Here is a 22,385-nt window from a genome sequence, read left to right on the forward strand (position 1 = left end):
AAATGTGAATTGTTTCTATAAAGCAATGGAATTATGTCCAATATGGGTCTATATCCCAAGGAAATCCTAAAGAAAGGAAAAGGACCCACATGTGCAAAAATGTTTGTAGCAGCTCTTTTTGTAGTAGCAAAAAAATGGGGATAGAAAATTGGAATAGAAAAAAAATGGTGTATGCCCACCAATTGGGGAATGGCTGAACATGGTGTCATACATGAAGATAATGGAATATTATTTATCTATTAAAAATGACAAAGCAAGCTGATTGTAGAAAGGCCTTGAAAGATTTACATGAACTGATGCTGAGTGAAACAAGCAGAAACAGGAATATATTGTTCACAATAACAGCCAGAATGCATGATGATCAACTGTGAAAGGCTTGGTTGTTCTCATTAATGCAGTGATCTAAAACAATTCCAATGGACTTTGGACAGAAAAGGTCACCTGAAAAAAAAAAAAAAAACTAAGAGGAATGAATGTGAATCAACACATACTATTCTTTTTTTCTGTTTTTTTTATATCTCCCATGGTTTTTCCTTTTTACTTTGATTTTTCTTTCATAATGTGTATTCATAAAGCAATATCTATTAAAAACAATTAAACTTACTGCAATAAAAAATAAAATCATATCACTTTGGAAGAACCAGAAGCATACAGATCCCAAGAACTAGTTCTGAAAATAGCTACCAAAAAATAAACCTAAAACTTCAAACTACAATGGTAACAGAAACCAATTGCAATATAAAGTTAAAAAAAATATGAAATTTGATGGAAAAAATGAGCAAAGAATAAATAATTTTTCATCATAGAAAGTATGATAGAAAGTTGTGTAACACAAATTAAAAAAAAAAAGCAACAAACTCAAAAGTGTTGCATCCACAGCCCCAAAGTAAAATGTAAATTAGTCTCAGGCCCAAAAAGAATTCTTGAAAGAGTTGTGGAATGATTTTAACAATGGAGTATGAGAGGTATAGATAAAAATTGGACAAAAGATGAAAATGAACTTAGAAAAGCATAACTCTACCATTTGTTAAATGAAAAAGGATTCTTGCTTTTACAATATTTAAAATACTTTTTAATGAACAATATTTTTTTTCTTTCAGGTCCTCTACCAAAATATATACACACATGCATATATACTACTTCTTTGTTTACTTAGCATCATTTAATAAGAACCATATATTTTATAACATTTCATTGTTTATCATTCTTCATGATAATCCATCATGATGAATCTTATTAATATTCTATCTAAGTCAGGGGTCATTCTCTAATTTAGAAGCACATAGTTTGTGTCTAGATTTTTACCATTAAAAATAGTGCTGCTATCAAGATTTTCATGTCAGTAGTAGTGATCTTTCTTTCTTTCTTTCTTTCTTTCTTTCTTTCTTTCTTTCTCTCTTTCTTTCTTTCTTTCTTTCTTCTTAACAATCCCTTTAAGGTTAGAAACTAATGGGAAACACAAGTCTAGGTGTATGATTATTTTCAAACTTTCATTATATAATTCCATATTGTTTTCTCCACTAGTAGGACTAATCCATGGCTGTTATCAGTAGTGAATTAACTGGCTTGCTTTTCTCAGATTCTTATCAACAATGAACCTTATCGATACCTTGGAGATATTTTTAATCTAGTGATCTAATTATATGTGATTATGAACTCTTTTTCAAATGGTTATTTATAATTTTTTTTCTAATTTTAAAAACTGCCTCTTCATATTATTTGCTGATATAAATGAGGAGAAGCTTTTTTTTTTCTTTCCTCAATGAAACAATTTTACATATGGTAGATAAAAAAGTTAAAGTTCATTCCTCATCACTCTATTTAACCCATAGTGTAATTGAATGATGATGAGGCTTACTTGAATAAAATAGAGGAAGAGAAGATCAATGAATTGGGCTTACAACTTAAAAAGCTAGAAAAAGACCAAATTAACCCCCCCCAATCAAATAATAAACTTGAAATTCTAAAATTAAAAGGAGAAATTAACAATATCGAAAGTAAAAAAAAAAAAAACTATTGAATTAATAAATAAAACTGAGTTGTTTTTGTGAAAAAAAAAAATAAAAGAGATAAACCTTTGGTAAATCTGATTAGAAAAAGGAAAGAGGAAAATCAAATTGTTGATCTTAAAAATGAAAAGGGGGAACTTTCCACCAATGAAAAGGAAATTAGAGCAATAATAATGAGTTACTTTGCCTAACTTTATGCGAATAAATTTGATAACTTAAGTGAAATGGATGACTACCTCCAAAAATATAGGCATCCTAGATTAACAGAGGAGGAAGTAAATTGCTTAAATAGTTGCTTAAATAGTCCCATCTCAGAAAAAGAAATAGAACAAGCTATTAATCAACTCCCTAGGAAAAAATCCCCAGGACCAGGTGGATTTACATGTGAATTCTACCAAACATGTAAAGAACAATTAGCCCCAATGCTATATAAACTATTTGAAAAAATAGGGAATGAAGGAGTCCTACCAAATTACTTTTATGACACAGACATAGTACTGATACCTAAACCAAGTAGGTTGAAAACAGAAAAAGAAAATTATAGACCAACCTCCCTAATGAATATTGATGCTAAAATCTTAAACAAGATATTAGCAAAAAGATTACAGAAAATCACCCCCAGGATAATACACCATGATCATAAGGACTTATACCAGGAAGGCAGGACTGGTACAATATTAGGAAAACTATCAGTATAATTGACCACATTAATAACCAAATTAACAAAAAACATATGATCATCTCAATAGATGCAGAAAAAGCATTTGATAAAATCCAACATCTATTCCTATTAAAAACACTCAAGAATATAGGAATAAATGGTCTTTTCCTTAAAATAACCAGAAGCATCTATTTAAAACCATCAATAAGCATCATATGTAATGGGGATAAACTGGAATCATTCCCAAGAATATCAGGAGTGAAAAAAGGTTGCCCTCTATCACCATTACTATTCAATATTGTATTAGAATTGCTAGCTTTAGCAATAAGAGCTGAGAAAGAAATTAAAGGAATTAGAGTAGGTAATGAGGAAACCAAATTATCACTATTTGCTGATGATATGGTGTTATACTTAGAGAACCCCAGAGATTCTACTAAAAAGCTATTAGAAATAATCCACACCTTTAGCAAATTTGCAGGATACAAAATAAACCCATATAAGTAATCAGTATTCTTATATATCACTAAACCCAACTTGAACTTGGTTCAACAATTAGAGTTACAAATAAATGACATTTAAAGTAACTACTGTCAGTATAAAATATTTAGGAATCTATCTGCCAAGAGAAAATCAGAAAATATATGAGCAAAGCTACAAAACTCTTTCCACACAAATAAAGTCAGTTCTAACCAATTGGAAAAATATTAAATGCTCTTGGAATGGAAGAGCAAATATAATAAATATGACAATACTACCTAAATTAATCTATTTATTTAGCACTATACCAATCAGACTTCCAAAAAACCATTTTAATGACCTAGAAAAAATAAATACAGAGTTCATATGGAAAAACAAAAGGTCAAGAATTTCAAGGGATTAAATGAAAAAAAAATCAAATGAAGGGGCCTAGCTGTACCAGATCTAAAATTATATTATAAAACAGCAGTTACCAAAACCATTTGATATTGGCTAAGAAATAGACTAGGCGATCAGTAAAATAGGTTAGGTTCTTTTTTTTTTTCCAGCCCAATTTTCGAGTCTTTAATAGCATGAACATGTACAATCCAGCTAAGTTGGTCTTCTTATTGTTTTTTTTTTTTTCATAATTATAGCTTTTTATTGACAGAACCCATGCCTGGGTAATGTTTTACAACATTATCCCTTGCACTCATTTCTGTTCCAAATTTTCTCCTCCCTCCTTCCCTCCACCACCTCCCTTAGATGGCAAGCAGTCTTATACATGTTAAATATGTCACAGTATATCCTAGATACAATATATGGGTACAGAACTGAACAGTTCTCTTGTCGCACAGGAAGAATTGGATTTAGAAGGTAAAAATAACACGGGAAAAAAACAAAAATGCAAACAGTTTACATTCATTTCCCAGTGTTCTTTCTTTGGGTGTGGCTATTTCTGTCCATAATTGATCAATTGAAACTGAGTCAGAATACATCCTCATATAGTATTGTTGTTGATGTATATAATGATCTCCTGGTTCTGTTCATTTCACTTAGCATCAGTTCATATAAGTCTTTCCAACCCTCTCTGTATTCATCCTGCTGGTCATTTCTTACATAACAATAATATTCCATAACATTCATATACCACAATTTACCCAACCATTCTCCAATTGATGGGCAATATTAGGTTCAAAGGACAAAACAACTAATAACTTTAATAATCTAGTGTTTGACAAATCCAAAGACCCCAGCTTTTGGGATAAGAACTCACTGTTTGACAAAAATTGTTGGGAAAATTGGAAATTAGTATGGCAGAAACCAGGCATTGACCCACACTTAACACTGTACACCAAGATAAGATCAAAATGGGTTCATGACCTAGGCATAAAGAATGAGATTATAAATAAATTGGAAGAACATAGGATAGTTTACCTGTCAGACCTGTGGAAGAGGAAGGGATTTATGACCAAAGAAGAATCAGAGATCATTATTGATCACAAAATAGAAAAATTTGATTATATCAAATTGAAAAGTTTTTGTACAAACAAAACTAATGTAGACAAGATTAGAAGGGAAGCATAAACTGGGAAAACATTTTTACAGTCAAAGACTCTGATAAAGGTCTCATCTCCAAAATATATAGGGAATTGACTCTAATTTATAAGAAATCAAGCCATTCTCCAATTGATAAATGGTCAAAGGATATAAACAGACAATTCTGATATGAAGAAGTTGAAACTATTTCTAGTCATATGAAAAGATGCTTCAAGTCTTTATTAATCAAAGAAATGCAAATTAAGACAACTCTGAGATATGACTACACACCTGTCAGATTGGTTAGAATAACAGGGAAGGATAATGCAGAATGCTGGAGGGGATGTGGGAAAATTGGGACACTGATACATTGTTGGTGGAATTTTGAATACATCCAGCCATTCTGGAGAGCAATTTTTGAGCAATGCTCAAAAAGCTATCAAACTGTGCATACCCTTTGACCCAGCAGTGTTACTACTGGGCTTATATCCCAAAGAGATTTTGAAGAAGGGAAAAGGGCCTCTATGTGCAGGAATGTTTGTGGCAGCCCTCTTTGTAGTGGTGGGAAACTGGAAACAGAGTGGATGCCCATCAACTGGAGAATGGCTGAATAAATTGTGGTATATGAATATTATGGAATATTATTTTTCTGTAAGAAATGACCAGCAGGATGATTTCAGAAGGGCCTACAGACAGTTATATGAACTGATGCTGAGTGAAATGAGCAGGACCAGAAGATCATTATATATTTCAACAACAATACTATATGATGATCAATTCTGATGGGCGTGGCCCTCTCCAACAATGAAAATGAACCAAAACCGTTCCAATAGAGTAGTAATGAACTTAACCAGCTATACCCAGGGAAAGAACTCTGGGAGATTACTATGAACCACTATATAGCATTCCCAATCCCTTTATTTTTGTCTGCCTGCATTTTTGATTTCCTTCACAGGCTAATTCTACACTATTTCAAAGTCCAACTCTTTTTATGCAGCAAATTAACTGTTTGGACATGTATACATATATTGTATTTAACTTATACTTTAACATATTTAACATGTATTGGTCAACTGCCATCTGGGGAAAGGGGTGGGAAGAAGAAGGGAAAAAGTTGGAACAAAAGGATTTGCAACTGTCAATACTGAAAAATTACTTAAGCATAAATCTTGTAAATAAAAAGATATATATATATATATATATATATATAAAGAAAAAAAATGAGGGGATAGGAATAAAACACTTTTAAGCCCTTCTACCTCTAAGTGTCTAATCCTCTGATGATATTATGGGTGTTGAATCTTGGAAAAAAAGGATTCTTGAAAAAGAGAATAAGCTGAATCCTCTATCCCCTGTATCAAAATATATAGGAAATTATTTTATAAGGTGATATCTATATTTATAATTATCCTGCATCCTTCAATATAACTCTGCAATCCCTCATGTCTACTTGTCTACTTTTGCCTCTAACTTATCATAGTCTTAGTGACTATGAAATGTTGATATTAGAATTTTCCAGAATTAAGGTAAAAAAGGCTTTGTTTTGGGGACATAGGTACAATTTTGCTTATTTAATAGACAGTATTTTAAAGGAAGAGGGAAGAGGGAAATATGTTCCTAAAACCTTCATTTAATTCAACTAGACAACTAATTATGGAATTCCTACAAAAAGTAAAATTAAAAAATATATACTATTAGATTTCTAACTAAAATTATGCTTCCTTTAAAGAGTATGCAATTTCCTCTGAATACTTTCATTTTCTTAATTGTTGTAAATCACTAATATTTACCAAGTGTTCTTAATGATAATTTATGTGGATGAAAATTTTATGTCACCAAATAGCCAATCTGGTGATAGATTTTTAGGAACTTTGCTAAGAGCAAGACTTCAGGGTTTTTATCTTGGTAAGATCTAAATGAACTATATCCCAGTTTAAGAATATAAGGTCATATCCACACCAACATGAAACTTAGAGTTAGTTTAATTTAGAAATAGCAACAATTGATCAATTAAAAGGTGTTAATTAAATGTGATTTATCAGAAACTGATAAGTTCTGTGAATATAACTACTGTGTTTGTGCGTGTGTGCTTGTGTGTGTGTGTGTGTGTGTGTGTGTGTAAACTATGACTTTTTTTTTTTACTTTTTGTTTTATTTTTCAGGTAGTTGAGAAAAATACCAAATGTATTTTAGTAACAAAGAAAAAAATGCAGCTATAACTGGATATGATTGAAATTTACTATGCCCCTCATATTTTCTCTCTTTTTGACTATTTCCAGCAATAATACTTAAATCTTTCTTAAAAATGAAGAAATATAAAAGGCATTCTCAAATGATCTATAAAGAAACCTAAGAACAGAAAAATGAGTGAAGCTCTCAGTTGGGTTAAGTCCAGCAAATTTGGACAGTGAGGGAAGACACTAAAAATAAATTTGTTTCCACATTTACTCCAAAGACAATATATTCTAAGTGTCAGATAAATTCAGGCAAACTGGGTCTAGTGGGGACAAAGGTGTTATAAAGCCTATTACAGACAGCTGGCCCATTCAGTCAAAAATAAAATAGGCATTCAGGTTTGGCAGACCTAAGGGTATTTTAGATTTTTTTGACCAAATTGCATTTTCAGTTCAAACAAACCAATTGAACCAATAGTCATTGTGAACAGAACTTAAATGCCTCTCTTTTAACTAGTTTATTTGTTTTAATGGAAAATGAAGTGGGATAGGGGAAAAAAAAAATCACAGTCGTTAGTTGTTTGCTCTTATGGACAAATGAAAACCCAGTAATTAAAGTTAATCTCCCACTCTCATCTCAATTAAAATGCACACTTTTGGAGGACAGGAACTAATTTTTTTTTTTTTATTTTTGTTTTTTTGTCTGAATGGAAAGTATCCTACAGATGATAGGCAGTACATAAATATTTGTTGAATTGTATTACATATAATATTCACTTCATCTGTCTGTTCCCCTCTTCCCAAAAACACATTTGGTAAACTAGACACAGAATTAAAATCTTTAACATGGATTGAAGTGGCCCACTTTTTGAGTAGTGTTATTATAAAATATATTTCTGTGCCAAATATCAATCTGATTCAAGTGTAGTTGTCTTCACACTTTGGTGTTAGGAGAGAAAAAGCATTAATTAGCAAATAAAAATAAAGATTGAGTTAATTGCAAGAGAAAATTCTTTGGAAGTAACAGGAAAAAAAACACTTCTCTGAACAATTTATTAAAGAGGGAAAGATTGCCTGGTTCTTTATATTTATAATAACCCTACCTATTCATATTCTTGGAAACGAGGGAAGAAATTAAAATGCACTTTTGGAATTCTGCTTTTCTGTAGAGTAGAGCTACAGGTCAAGGGGTTTTAATGAATTAATGACAAAGCCAGACTACTAAATTGTAATGGCCAGACTACTTCTCTGGAGGATTTCAGTACCAGCCTGAATCCTTGATCTTAGATCAAGATTTCATATGGATGGTAAAACATGGAGTCCATTTATTCCAAATTCTATCAACCTTATATTCCCTAATAACTTTACATAACTATAGCACAGTGTGTATGCTCTAATTATATGCTGCCATGCACAACCACATAAACAACTTGCTATTGTGTGTAAATGTCTCTTGCCACTTAGTATCACTCTGCTTCAATTATAACAGTTTGTCACCACCCCCTAACTTCTCAGGAAGACTGAAAGCCCTTAGAAGAGATAGGGAGCAGAACCAGACAATCTCAGCAGGGTTCCTTTTACTGGACTAAAAGATCTTATACATCATTCAGGGTTCCCCACTATCTGTGGTCCTCTGCACTAAACTTTGTGGAAGGTATGTTTTCTTGTTTTACCATAGGATGAAGAGCCATTTTAGCTAAAGTATTAATTCCAAAAGTTTATAGAGAACAATTAGAGAGTCATTTTTCCTGTTAATATTAGATGTAAGTGGAAAACATTTTTAGCCAAACCTACCAGATAAATATGAAAATCTGTTATAAACAGACTTTCCTGGCTATTGTCAGTTATCCAAGTTTTGCATGACATTTTATTTAAAAGTGACAAGATGAAGAATTGATTCATTGTCACTAAAATCATTACAGTTGCTTTCACTATGAAATAATACTGTTTCTAAATGCAAAGCAAAACATGTACCTGTTCACTTTTTTTGTCAGGATACAAAATAGAAATCCTGACTCATAAAAAATTTATGTTTATGGTGTATGTTGGACATAATGTTCTTATTTCTCCTCAGTTCTCCACTTTGAAATTGGAAAGAACTGATGAATTTAAGCCAATGGTTTACTAAATTGAGTTGGAAGCAGGAAGACAGCTCTGAGTCCTCCTTTTGACTTGTCATAATAAAAATGTTAGAAATTCACCTACAAATTGAAACACTTTTCAAGGACAGATTTTTTTTCAAGAATAAGGGGGGAAGTGCTTCAAATAAATATCACAAACTTTCTCTGCCCTGACTTTTAGTGTGTTTGCTCCATCCAGGTCCAAAATCTAGAGGAAGAGATTGTGATTTAAAGTCAGGACAACCTAGCTTTGAAAGAATTGGGTTCAATAACCACTTCATTTGTTTACTAGATGTACAGGCAAGTCACTTAAACTCTTTCTAATTTTCCTTATGTATAAAAACAGGGCATCGGATTTCATGGTTTCTAAAGGTGTTTCACCTCTAAAGCAGTCTTATAAGGGCAAGAAATTGACTTTATTTCAATAAATATGAATCAATTATGACATTTTATCAAGAGGTGGTATTAAAAGCTACTCAAGCCCTAAGTCAACTCTTCTTTAGAGGATTCTTTTAATTGAATAGAATGAATTAACTCCACTTATCTGTCTTCATCAGGTATACAGAGGTTCTTAATTTGGTATTCAAAGGAGCTATGGATCAGTGGATTGGCAAATTTCATAGGGGACTCATGCAAGTCCATTACAACTATATACTTTGTTCTTCAAATTTTCTAGTAATATCTCTTTTTACATTTAGGTCATGTATCCATTTTGATCTTATTTTGATAACCGGTGTGATATATTGGTCTATGTCCAATTTCTGCCATGCTGCTTTCCAGCTTTTTGAACAATTTTTACCCAATAATGAATTTTTACCCTCCCCCCCGAACTCTTTTTTAAAATGTGTTTATTTTATGAACTCTTTCCAGAAATGTGGGGAATTCCTGGTGAAAAACTTGTTCAATAAAAACAGATCCGCACATTTTCAGTAACTTAGAATTTTTAAGAGTTTCCTAGAGCACTGAGAGTTTAAATAATTTGTGTAGGGACATGTATCCATTTGGCAGTTAGCAGATATAGTAGTTAGTGTGCTAGAACTTGACTTTGGAAGGCTAATTCAAATGTAACCTCAAACACTAGTTGTGTGACCCTGGACAAGTCATCAGCAAATTACTGTTTGACTCAGTTTTCTTAACTCTTAATTGAGGGCTATAGAGAATTTAGGAATATGCAAGTGAGATAACAAGTATAAAGTACTTAGCAAGTACCTGGCACATAGTAGACGCTGAATCAATACTTGGTCTTATCTTTATGTGTCAGAGGCAAAGCTTGACTCTAAATCTTTTCAATCCTAGAGTTATTGTCTCTCAATTAGGATACAATGTCTCACATGCAGTTTTTAAAATTATCATCATGATCCTCTCAATCAATCAGACTAAACAGCTTGTTATTTCATTCTTCCTCCTCCTTCACATTCCACACACAATCAAATGCTACCTTATTCTACTTTTACACCCATAAAACCTATCACATTCACCTGCTTCTTTCCCTGCAAGCCACTACACTATTCAGGCCTTCTTCATCTTTTGACTGGGCTTTTCTAATACCTTCCAAATTGATCTCTCTGCTTCCACTTTCCCCATTCTCTAATCCTTCCTTTATTCTGTTGACAAAGCAGTCTTCCTAATTAACAAGTCTGGTAATGTTTGTTACTGTTCAGTGATTCTTCATGACCCAATTTTGGCAAAGAAACTTGAGTACTTTGCCACTAGCTATTTTAAAGATGAGAAATTGAGGCAAACAGAGTTAGGTGACTTGTTTATGGTCACAAAGCTAATAAATGTATGAGAGCAGATTTGAATTTATGAAGATAAATCTTTCTGACTCATCTTCACAAATTCAAATCTGATCTGAATACCAAGCCACATAGCTGTCCAACTAATAATATTATTTCTTAGTTAAATACTTTCTGTGAAAACATGTTGCTTATTTTAAAAATATAAATTCTTAATATTTACTCTTCACAATTTAAATTTAATCCATCATTATAGATTTATGCCCCGTTATTTCCTTTTCTATTTCTTATTTCCATTTCATATTTCTATTTTCTATTTCTATTTCCATTTCTTATGTTCTTGTAAGAGTAATGCATTATTTATTTCAGGGATCTGGGATATTATTATGTGTTTTTGAATATTTTTGTACTTCTTTCTCCAAGCATCAAGAAAATTCCATTCTTATTTTTACCTTTAAAACACTATTTTCCTTCTTGAAGAAGGAAAAACATTTCTTAGCCTCTATGTTATATTTCCAAACACTCCCAGCAGACCATGAGTTCTTTTTTTCAATATAATTCAATATTTTATTTTCCCCACTTACTTGTAAAATTAATTTTAACATTTGTTTTTAAAACTTTGAGTTCCAAATTCTCTCCCTTCCTCTTTCTCTACTCCTCTTCCTTGAAAAAGCAATCAATTCAATGTAGGTTATATATATGTTTATTCATTCAAAGCATTTCAATATTACTTATATTTTGAAAGAAAATACAAACAAAGCAAGATAAAACCTTCAACAAAAATAAAGTTTAAAAAAAAGGATACTTCAATCTGTATTCAGATGCCATTAGTTCTTTTTTTTGTTTGAGATAGGTAGTATTTTTTCATAAGTCTTTCAGAATAGTCTTGGATCATTGTATTGCTGGGGATAGCAAACACAGGAAATTTTTCAATATTACTGTTACTTTGTATATAATACATTTCACTTAACTTCAACTCATGGAAATCTGTTCAGGATTTTCTAGAAAAATCCTACTCATCATTTCTTAGAGCATAATAGTATTCCAATATGAAAAAAAAATAGCAGTTTGTCCAACCTTTCCCTAATTGATATGCACTCCCTCAATTTCTAATTATTTACCACCAGAAAAGAGTTGCTAAAACATTTTTGTACATATAGATTCTGATCTTTCTTTTTTTTTAATCTCTTTTGGAACACAGACCTTAGTAGTGGTATTGCTAGTTCAAAGGTAAACACAGTTTATCAATCTTTGCTCATAGTTCCAAATTGTTCTTCAGAAAGATTGAAAATCAGTTCACAACTCCACCAACAGCACGTTAATGTCTCATTTTCCCCACATCACCTGCAACATTCATCATTTTCCTTTTCTGTCCTATTAAGCAATGTAATATGTATAAAATAGTACCTTAGAATTGTTTTAATTTGTATTTTTCCAAACAATAGTGAATTTGAGCATTTTTTTCATATAACTATAGATAGCTTTAATTACTTCATCTTAAAAAAAAGGTAATTTTTCAGTTCTTTCAATGTGATAAGATCTAAAAATATTTGTGTTCACTACTCTTCTACACTGGGCTATGGGCTGTACTTTTTCTCTGCCCTAGAATTATAACAAATATTCCTGTACCATTGCAACCTCAGGTTTTGGTGTTCTAATGTACCTGTTCTTCTTAGAACTGCCACTCAGGGTTGTTACCCAAATTTAAGTATAAGCAAAGCAATGGAGTCCTGCCTCAGTGTTAATCAAGAGAATTCTGTAACCTCCCTCTGATTAGTGATTTAAACCTCTTTCCTGAAGCATCTGCTGCTGATTCAGTGGCTCCCAATGCCTGCTTCTGCTTTCTCAGGGCCAGGTTTAAGCTGGTGGGGCTTGTCTTGGTTTGTGCTCTCAGTTCATCTATGATAGACCTTTTCTGTTAATATTGTAAATTGGCTTTGGTTGTAAATTGACTTATTTCACATCTTTTTTTTTGTGTGTGTGTGTGTGTGTGTGTGTGTGTGTGTGTTCTGCTGCTCTAGAAATTGTTTTATGAAGCTATTGAAAAGGGGGTTGGAGGAGTTGGAGATCTCAGCAAAAGGAAGCCTTTATTCTGCCATTTTGACTCTATTCTCACACTCTCATGTAGTCTTTTCAAAGAAATCAGTTGTCTTTAATCTGGAGTTCTTTAAAAGGTACACACGTTTAAACTTTCTTTCCAAAACATTTTAAAGGAAAAGTTCACCCATGCATTGAGTCAGAACAATCTCAGGTAATTTAACCTATTATTATTTTAATAATAGAAAGAAGAGACCAACATGACAGAGCAATAAGAATAATTTAGCCTTTATAATTGTAGGTATCTCAAGCACACACACATGGTTTTAATCTTAAATATAATTAAATCTATGATAATGGATAAGATTGTGCATCACTTTTTTTTTGTTTGTATTTTTAAATATTACACTACAAGGCACTGGATACTAAAAGACAGCCAAAACATAATCATGCTCAGAAGGAAATAATCTTTATTGTTTGATTGAGGGAACAGCAGATAGAAACTTCAATTGCTTGCCATGGAGTTGCAATTACTAATCATGATAACATCAAAGCAGAAGGTGTTGATGTAAAACTTTAGAAAAGCCACTACATGATGGGTACATTATCATTCAGTGAAAATACTGCTGAACACCACATTCATTAATAACAGATAAATGTCATAGATGGTAGAGAAAATATTTTGAAAATCCAATGGCTGAACCAAGTAGTTCATGAATTATACATTTAATTAAGAAAAGCCAAATGGGAAGATTTTAAAACTCCCAATTTGCAAGTGTTGTTTCTTTTCCCATCCTCCACTTAAAAAATACAAATTAAGCACTGCAGTTGCTGCTCATGGAGTAGGATAAAGAAGTGTTTTGTAATTTTCTGAATATTGGGAACAGTCAGACTTTGGGGAGAAATAAATTGAGAAGAGTCAAGAAGAGATCTCAAACAAACAGAGACATTTAGAGATAAGCTTCCATTTTAAAAATATTTAGTCATGGATTTGTTTTTTACTAATATTTAAGTGACAAAAACCTTTCATTGGCTAGCTAAATTGTCATTCATATGAAGCAACCAGCATCAGGCATGGTTGATTAATCTGAAGCTCATTGACAGCTTATTTGGTCAGTAAGTGGACTGGGGACATATAACTACTGCAATGTACTAGTGAAATACCATTCTTCCTCTCTTCCTCCCCTCTACTATTCAACAGTCCCAAGAAAGGTTATGCTTCAAGCAACAGTTTGAAAATAAAAAGTATCTAATTCTTACTCACACTACAACATTAAAATTTCCCCTTAATGTACCATTTGATGCTCTGGATATAAGGGTAAAAGGTGAAAATTCCTTTAACTTGATACTCAGGCATAAATAATATCTTCCAAAGCAACATGCTGTTTTGGAACCTTACTTTTGCAAAAGACATGCATTGATCAAGGACAGACAAGACTGAGACTTCTCAATTAAAAAAAAGAAAAAAAGTCCTTGCCTAATTGAGATTATGATTGGTGCAAAAATGGGGGGAATGTAATCAACTACCATTCAAATTAAGGAACTCAAGGAATAAGCCAAAACAAAAACAAAAATAAAAACCAAATCAAAATAAAAGTGCATGTATCCAAGTGTGTGTTGATATGTGTATGTGTTTGTATGTTTGGTGTGTGTGTGTGTGTGTTTATGGATGATTATTTTCTGATGAATTTGTATATATTCCATGCAAAAGGTCCCCATCCCCAAACATCTCATCATTCCATTAAAGAACTGACTCCATAAGATGCATTTCCTGATAAAAGGAAAATTCACTTGAGAAGTTTCTAATATCATTTCATTAATTAATAATTAATCATATACAATTATCAATAACTATATTAATCACACATGATTTTTATTAATACAATATGTTACTAATATATTAATCATAATTAATTATTACTCATTCACTAGCTATTAACATCTTAGTAGAAATTAACCTATCATGTTAATATCATGACACAATGTCTTTCATGTAAAAAAGGTTTAATAAATGTATTCTGAGTTGAAATGAATTGTTTAGTAACAATTCCCCTCCCTTCCCTTCCCTTCCCCTCCCTTCCCTTCCCTTTCCTTCCCTTTCCTTCCCTTCCCTTCTCTTTCCTTTTCTTCCCTTCCCTTCTCTTCCCTTCCATCACTTCAATTTTCTTCAGTTTACTTTCACTCTATTTTATTAGTTATATTGGATTTGATTATTATCTCCAAGCAAGATAAACACCTTACAAATCTCTTTAATTGAGTTCTTGCCTCTCCATAACAAATCTTTTCTGACCCTCTTAATGCTATTACTTTGCCTCTATCTCCCATTTATCCTGTTTATGTCTGTTTACATATAATTTTTTCATGCTATCTTCTTATACTAGACATTGAGCTCCTTAAAGGTAGAAACTTAGAGTTTTGGCCATTTTTTTTTAATTTTCAAAGCTTAGCACAGTTCCAGGCCTATTGTGTAGCTTAATAAACATTCAGTGACTTGAGGTGGTTGTTGTTCCCTTGTTTCTTACTCTTCATTAACTCCACTAGAAAATTCCTGAGTCTGGATTTGAACTCGGGCCTTCCTGAATCAAGGTCTGCTGTTCTATCCAATTCACCACCTAGCTATACTATTTGATATTTAAGATGTCACTAAAGCAACTGCATGGATGACAAAGAAAATCCCAAGAGACTGAAATGAAAAAAGAGAGAATCTAAGCCATGGTTAATCATCTGTGCAAAGGACTAGCAGGAAATCCTGGAAATTATGAAAAGAACAAATGTTGTATATATCTATGCTGTGATAAGAAATGGAGCCTTAATGCTCACAACGTGGAAGTCAAGGAGAAGGAAGGATGTCACAAAATCACTGGGAGCCTGGAGCTCTATCTCTCTGTAAACAGAGATCTGATGATGTTCAGTGAACTGAGGCAGATTCATCACAGAAACAGACATTGAACAAAGATCATGAAACTCTTATGTAGCTCTGGGCATATGCTCAAGGTTATACATTACTCAGCCAGGGTGTCAGAGAATGAGAGGTAATGCCAACACATAGCACAGAAGATCCATTTGTCTTCTGTTTATATTGGGAAGAATTTACAATCTGGGTTCTTTCTTAGTTCAAAGAAAAAGCCTTTGAGCATATATTTAGCTAAAGCAGATCAGTGGATGTAGAGGTGAGGCAGAGAGTGAAATAAGCAGAGGCAAGAGAGCAAGTGAAATGATGAAAGGCTTCAACTGGGACCTACCCTAGCTGGAGAACACATTACAAATGGGAGCAAGAACAAAAGCCCCCAAGCTTATTTCTAAAAATAAGGAATGAATTATATTAATGCATGACTGACCTCAATTAAATAGAACCATGGGGCAAAAGGAAACCTTGAAAGGTCACTCAGCACATTCATAGAATCTAAATTAAAAGAGGACTTCGCAATAATAAAGCCCTACTTCTAACTGTTCATAGGGAGTCTCTTGATATTGTCCTGGTGAAGAGAAGTTTGATTCCTCAATCAAGGAAGATATAGAATCTTATATTCATAGGGATATAAAGCTTAAATCGATATAGAGGTTTACCTATACAGCTCTCTCATTTTTCAGGAGAGAAAACTGAGATGCTGGAAAATTGAGAGGCTCATGCAGTGAGCATCATCAGAGGAAAAACTAAGCCTAGATAGTCAGATTCAGGAAATGTGATTCTCCCCATCTCATTTCGGAATTCACTGAAGCCCATCTATTCACAGATAGCTTTTTTAACAAGATACTTTTTTGCAAGGCAATTGCAGGGTCACACAGCTAGTGTTAAGTGTCTGACACTGGATTTGAACTCAGGTTCTCCTGACTCCAGGGCTGGTCCTCCTATCCATTGTGGCTTTTTGTTAAATCAAAACCCATTTCCCAGAGTATGATTCTGGAAAAATGGCAGAGAAAGTCAGAAAATCCCAAGTGCTCCAAATTCCCCTCATAAACAAAACAAAATTGCTTCTCAGGATGAATGTATATCAGTGAAAAGCAAAGAAGACTTGGAACAAAAGAAGGGTCCTCTTGGGAGGAGAGGATGGAGACAATCTGAAGAAAAAACTCAAGACCAAGGTTTGGCCCTTGTGAGGCACAAACAACGCCAGGCTAGCTCTACTGATAGAGCAAATTGAGAGCTCGAGAGCTACCTGGGTTCAGAGGTAGGCTGAAAAGGAACCACAAGAATTTCCATCTCTTCAATGGTATGGGGAGTCCAGGGTCTGAGTCTTGGAAGATTAAGGAAATCTCTGCTTATAAGGAATACCAGATCCCACTGTACTGCAGAGACTTGGCCTATATGAGAAGGGAGTAGTGTATAGAAGCAGTGGGACAGGAACTGTGCTGGCCTGCAGGCACTTAGAGAAGATGGAGTTTTGGGTTATTGATCACAGGCCAGAGGGGAAAGCAAAATAAAGCACAACCCAAGTACTAGAAGGGATTATATTAATAAATTCTTATTTTTAAAGAAATGATCCAGCACAGAAGAAAGAATGTCAGGAAACACAAGAAGATTATTAAAACAAAGTTAACCAACTAGAAAAGGAGATCCAGAATGTTAAATAAAAAAGAAAATGACTCTTTGAAAACTAGAATTGATGAGGGGAAGCCAGTGAAGTTATGAGAATAAGAAATAACAAAATAAAATATAATGAAGAAATGGAAGAGAATATGAGACATAAGAAATACAACAGATCTGGAAAATAGATTAAAAAGATAAAACATAAGAATAATTGGACTACCTGAAAGCTTTGACCAAAAAAAAAAAAAAAAAGATACAATAATACAAGAAATAACTTTTAAAAATTGTCCTGAAGTGACAGAATAAGAGGGCAATATAGAAATAGAAAAAGTCCATCTATCCCGACCTCACAGAGATCTTAAAAGGGAAATACATAGGAACTTCAATACTAAATTCAGAAGCCCCCAGATGAAAGAGAAATTTTTACAGATAACAACAAAAACAAAGCAATTCAATGTAGCTGGAGCTACAATTACAATTGTACAGGATTTGTCCGTAGCTACAGTAAAAGACCTCAGGTCCTAAAAACTATATATCAATAAAAAAAAGAATTGTAATTGCACCTTAAAATGTTATATCCAAAAAAAAAAAAAAAAAAAAAAAATATATATATATATATATATATATATAATATTCAGTAATGAATGGCATGTTAATTGAACTCTCAGATTTTCACGACTTTGTCCCAAACAAACCTGAACTAAATAGGAAAATTAATATATAATTGCCAGGATCAAAGACTAATCTCAAGGGAGTCAATAAGGACAAACTATTGAAGTTTTATACATGAAATTGTAAACCATATGTCTAAGAATGATATTCATAATTGGCTAGGCCAAAAGAAAGATTGCGGTAGAGCTGAGTTTGATGTGACTCAAAAAAGCAAATTTCTATAGGAAAAGGTAAAATAATAATTATGCTATATGGATGAAAGGTGTGGAATTAGATGGGGGAGAAGAGCTAGTATTTCTGAAAAACTATTAACATTGGAAATAAGTTAAACAGAAAAATAAACATACACACACACACACACACACACACACACACATATTTAGAAGCTACCCCAAATGTTTATATGAACCTTTGTGTCTGATCTGTAACAGAGCCTTCCAAGCTCACATTCATCTGAACAGCCTCATTCAGGCACAATGTAACTTCACAGCTTGACTCTAACATAGTAATGTATTTTTGGTCCTCTTTGAAAATGAAGGACAAAAATCAACTAATATATGTATGCTTTTCCCATTTTACTAAATCTGCTTTATAAGAGGTTTCTTCAGATAATTTTTGTTTTTCCTTTTCAAAATCTCCTGCAATATTCTCATTTCCTTTCCCCATTTTTCTTCTAACTTTCTTTCAAGAGACTTTTTGAGTTCTTTGAAGAAAGTCTTGTGAGATGGGACCAACTCATATCATCTTCAGGGCTTCATTTGATAATTTGCTTTTAGTGTTCACAGGCTTTGAGGTCTGTTCTTCTCTTTCCCCATAAAAACTGTCTACAGTCAGAGTTCTTTTTGGCTTTTTTTGATCATTTTTTTTTAAAGTTGAAGGCTGCTTTTAGGGCAAAGGCGAAATTGTCCAAGCTTCCTCTATTGGCCACAGTGGCTGTACTGGCTTGGTGCTGCTGACTTCTGGTACTGGATGGGCCTGTCCCAAGTTATTCTGGAGTTCAGAGACTCATTATTTACCTCTTTTATTTGTGTTGGATGTCTCATAGCTAATCTGCTAATGCCCTGGCTTACAACCAGGACAAAGCAGCCAACATTGATGTTGATTCCTCAGGGCACATTCCCTGGTACACAGATCCCACACTATTGTGGGTCTCTGCAATGTGCCTGCACTCGGTTGCCTCCCACATGCCCAATTGAAACAGACTTTTTCTGAAGTGCTTCCAAAGTATTTTCTGCTGCAAATTTGTTACACTCCAAATATTTGTGGGTTCTGTCATTGCAAAACGAGTTTAGAGGCTGTTTAGAGGGAGTTTAGAGAGCAAGAGTTCAGATGAAGACTTGCTTTCTCTCTTCCATATTGGCTTTGCTCTCTCATATATATACATATATATCCATAATCTATATAAATATGGATGGATTCAGTTTCTATTTGGCAAGATTGTGGAGTATGGACAGAAGAATAATATATAATTAATCTAGAAAGTTTTTCTGTAAGTAAAGCTGTGAAGGATTTAAATGATAAAAAGGTCTATGTTTCTTTCATTCTTAGTTCAAGGAGAAAAACACTGGGACAGGAGAGCAGTTTCAAACATATACTTGGCAGCTATGTACAGGATAGATTGAAAAAAGATGGAGATTACAGGCAGGAATAAAAATTAGGTGGCCATCAAGACATTTGATTACCCCTAATAATGTCAGATAATTGTAGATTTGGAACTTGAAGAGAACCAGCATTCATCTAGTCTACAAAGATGTCATTTTACAAATTAATAAACTGAGACCCAGGGAGCTTAGTGATTTCCCCAAGAAAATAAAAGCTAATTAAGCTTTAGTTGAAAAAAAAATACTATTGGAAAAACACATTACAGGAGCTGTTATCAGTGTAGTTCACAATATTATTCTGATTTTTTTTTCTTTCCTCCTGCCCATTTGTGAATACATATCCATTTATTCATTTGTACATTTATTTCTATATTTTGACATTCTTTAAAAAACATTTTGCTTTCGGACTTCTCTTCCTCCCTTTCACACATTCTCCATGCATTGAGGAAGAAAACAATATGTTATAAATGATACATGTAAAGTCAAAAAAATCTATATTTCCATGTTAGCTATGTTGAAAAAAAGCAAGAAACCCAATATAAAACATATACTTCAAAATGCTCTAAGTTTACCAGATCTCTCTTAGGAAGATGATAACATTTTTGATTTTTGGTTCTATTGTCTAGGATCATAGTACTGATTATAATATCTAAAACTGTCAAATTTAATCATAGTTACAATGTTTGTGCTGTTTTAATTTTCTCCTGGTGATGTTCACAACACCGATTTCATAAGTCTTTACAGATTTTTTTCTGAAACCATCTGCCAATTATTTCTAATAGCTTAATCAAATTTTATTACAGTTATATAACATAAATTGTAAAGCTATTCCCCAATTCTTTGACATGACAAAAAGAGTTGCTATGAGGATTTTTGTAAATATAAGTTCATTTCATTTGATATTTTTATTTTACAGATTCAGTAGTGCTATGTCTAGGTCATAAAGTATATGCAGTTTTATCACCTTTTGGACATAGTTTCAAATCATTTCCCAGAAGGGTTATACCAGTTCACAACTCCACTAGAAATGAACTAGTGTTTCTATTTCTCTACATCCCCTCAAAATTATCATTTTTTTTCATTTCTATCATGTTATCCTATCTGATCTCAGCTGTTGTATCAGTTACTTTAATTTGTATTTCTTTAAACAATAGAAGATAAAAATTTAGTACATTTTTATGACTATTGATAAATTTGATTTCTTCTGAAAATTGTCTGTTCATAATCTTTGATCATTTATCAACAGGAAAAGTATTCCTTTTGGCCTACTATCTTATATATTTGAGAAATCAGGCCTTTATCACATAAACTACCTCTAACCTTCCTGCCTCCAGTTTTGCTTGACTTGTAATGTTAACTGCGTTAGTTTTGTTTGAACAAGACTTTTTAAATTTCATGTAATCAAAATTATGTTTGACTTCAAGTGATTTTCTGTGTCTCTTGTCATAAACTCTTCCCTTGTCTATAGATGGATATGTGTTCATCTTTATGAAATTTGCATATGATGTCACATTTACTATCCAAAAAATTTGTCCATTTTGACCTAATCTGGGTCTGTGGGGGGAAGGATTGGAGTATGCCTAATTTCTGCCAAATTGCTTTCTAGTTTTCCCAAAAAACATTTTTATTCAAATGGTGAGATTTTGCCTCAAAAGTTGGGTTTAGGAGTTTATAAACATTATATTATTATGGTTGTTAATTACTGTGCATTGTGTTTATATTCTCTTTCTCTAATCCACCACTCATTTCTTAAACCATTAGCAGAATGTTTTCATGATTACTGCTTTGTAATATAATTTGAATTCTGTTACTCTAAGTCTACCTTCCTTCACATTTTTTTCCTTTTATTTACCTTGATAACCTTCATCTCTTTTTTTCTTCCATATTGATTTCATTGCTATTTTTCTATCTTTATAAAATGAGTATTTGATAGTTTATTTGGTATAGCACTAAATAAATTAATGTAGGTAAAATTGTCATGCATTGTTAATTTGCCTCAGGTTATTTATGAACAATTCATATATTTCCATATGTTTAGATACTTTTTATTTCTGGTGAGAAACACTTTGTATTTGTGTACATATAGTTTCTGGTTTTGTTTTATTAAATACACTCAAGAATTTTATAGTCTGCAATTATTTTAAACATAATTTCTTCATCTCTTCCTGTTGATTTTTTTCTAATATAAAAATACTGATGATTTTTGTGGGTTTATTTTACTCTGAACTTTGCTAAAGTTGAAAATTCTTTCAACTAATATTTAGTTATTTCTCTAGGTTTCTTTGTATATAATATCATACCCTCCTCAGACTGGTATTTTTGTTTCCCCATTCCTATATTCCTTCTTTTTTGTCTTATGGTATAGTAGCATTTTAGTTCAAAATTAAATAATGATAAAAATGGACATCTTTCTTTCACCCTTCACTTATTGGGAAGACTTCAATTTTGTCATTGTTACAGAGACACTCACTGATGGTTTTTAGATGAACTCTACTTATTATTTTAATAAAGGTTCAATTTATTCCTATGCCTTCTCATGTTTTCAATGGAGTGGGGTTATGTTTTATCAAAACATTTTCCCCCATAATCATTGATATAATCAGAATTTATTCTTCTTTGCATAATTCTTACATAGCTATGATAAAGTTTTATCTCTGTGTATCAGTCCAATGTGTTCATGTTCCTTATTTTCTTTTGAATGTGTTGGACAGCTTTATTAGCAGTGACATTCATTTCTTGGATCATTCTTATTCTTTTCATTCCTTAAAATTATTTGTAAGTTAATAAATTTCATTTTTGAGATACCATAAAATATATCATGAGTCATTCACAAATAATCTTTTCTCTTAGAG

At 32.5% G+C, this 22,385-nt stretch overlaps 1 protein-coding gene across 1 annotated transcript in view; it reads left to right on the forward strand.

The window, feature by feature from the left end:
- The window catches only part of LOC100915406 (contactin-6), a 415,511-nt gene that overhangs the window by 184,661 nt on the left and 208,465 nt on the right, over positions 1 to 22,385 (forward strand). The window lies entirely within an intron of this gene.

Source organism: Sarcophilus harrisii, chromosome 1 (genome assembly GCF_902635505.1).
Source record: "Sarcophilus harrisii chromosome 1, mSarHar1.11, whole genome shotgun sequence".
Taxonomy (NCBI): Eukaryota; Metazoa; Chordata; class Mammalia; order Dasyuromorphia; family Dasyuridae; genus Sarcophilus; species Sarcophilus harrisii.